The sequence below is a fragment of the Salvelinus sp. IW2-2015 genome, unplaced genomic scaffold (assembly GCF_002910315.2).
Source record: "Salvelinus sp. IW2-2015 unplaced genomic scaffold, ASM291031v2 Un_scaffold5521, whole genome shotgun sequence".
NCBI classification, from domain to species: Eukaryota; Metazoa; Chordata; class Actinopteri; order Salmoniformes; family Salmonidae; genus Salvelinus; species Salvelinus sp. IW2-2015.
The window spans coordinates 78,517-80,189 of NW_019946786.1; the positions used below are offsets into that span (position 1 = coordinate 78,517).

The 1,673-nt window shown below is 43.0% G+C and overlaps 1 long non-coding RNA gene across 1 annotated transcript; it reads right to left on the reverse strand.

Annotated features, from left to right (window-relative positions):
• Positions 1-290: 290 nt before the first annotated feature.
• Positions 291-1,450, reverse strand: LOC139026699 (uncharacterized). Its single transcript, XR_011478601.1, has 3 exons — positions 1,432-1,450; positions 1,154-1,250; positions 291-496 (listed from the first exon to the last, which is right to left on the reverse strand). It is a non-coding gene; the product is annotated as an uncharacterized lncRNA (long non-coding RNA).
• Positions 1,451-1,673: the final 223 nt, after the last annotated feature.

Sequence of the window (1,673 nt, forward strand, 5' to 3'; positions counted from 1 at the left end):
ATAGTGACTAATGTACCATAGTGACTAATGCAGGGACGGACTGGGACCAGCAATTTTGCCATTTTTTGTCCCATGAGGCCCCCACACGGCCCCATCTTTTGTTCATTAGTGCCCACACCGGACCATTTTCCTCAAGGCACACATTATTTAGTCCATAATAATGATAATTCTGTGTAAAACATGTAGCCTGTAACGTTAATTGCTAGACATTACGTTAGTGGCGTGATAAACATGAATACAATAACTGGTCATTAAGATCCTCAATCAGTTCAGTCACCTGAGGAAAAGGTTTCCTGCTGAGGCGATATCGTGAGAGATATTTCTGCCGTGTTTTGGACGCTCCTCTTACGGAGCTTTTGTGGCGTTGGCACTTCCTTCACGGTCCAGGGATTGGACGTCTGCCTCTCTCCCTCCACCAATGAGTTGCTTCCGCTGATCTTCTTCAGGAAAACGCCTCTCCACGTACTTAGCCTTGATCCACGTCTCCTTCTCCCGCCTGGGATGGGGAAAATATATTGATTTTTTGTGTTGTATTATTATATTATATATTTTTTTGTTATGGTTGCAGCGACATTCAACCTTATAGGACCACGGCGTTGTCATAAAATCTTGAACAAGTTTTCAGTTTCCTTTATTATAAACGTTTCATGAACTATTTTAGTGCCCAAAGTTACTCCTAGCTGTGGCGGTCACGAAAATCTTGTCAGCCGGTGACTGTCAAGCAAATCACTGTCGGTCTTCCCGTAATTGACCGTTAATTAACATAAACACATTTAGCCATCTCCTGTCTTCCACATAGCCCTACAAGCACTGATGCAGACCTTTGGAACATCTACATTTTTAAAAGAGTCTAATAAATCCCAATGTAATATAGTCTACACTTCACAATAAATATATTGTGTATTTAGGCAGGTCTGTACAAATTCATCAGTCTCTCATTCACATTTGACAAGACTTGATAATGCCCGGATTTCATTTGTTAGGCTACTAAATGCCAATAAGCAGCATCAGAGCTTGGAGAAGCCTAATTACCGTGTCTAACGGTCACATGGAATTTGACTGCCTTCATGGACTCGTGACTGCCGGTGTGGCCGGTAACGGTCAACCGTAACAACCCTAGTCATGACCACAGATGGTGATGACATGCGCTCACCAAGGACTGGAGGGTTCAGGTTTCTTCACTCCCAGCTCCTCGCAGGCTTCCCTCGTAGATGTGGTTGATCACGCTGCTTACCCAGCTCACACATTAACTGGAGGAGGGTAAGAAAGATTGGGGGAGAGAGAGAAAGAGTTGAAAAAGCAGTGGTCCTATTAAAAAAGCGTTTAATGAATCTTCCATCAATTCCTCAATCCTTGCCTCCTTTCTTTAAAAAACTAAACTGAGAAAGAGCCAGTGAGGTAGAGTGGAGAGCAGGAAGTGACAGAAACCACCTTGAGTAGCTCTGGTTCCAGGAGTCCAGTGTAGTGAGCGCACCTGGAGCAGTGAAACCCCCAGAACTCCTAAAGGAAAAACACAGAGAAAACACTGTCAGTTATTACAAAGTTAGAAATACAATTATCTCACCATCTTCTATCAAGCTGTGGCATTTAAAATGCTTCAAAAATGGCGAGGCCATTTCACTTCATTTTCTGAAGAGGTCCATTAAGGTCCCCCAAAAATATGTAATCTTATT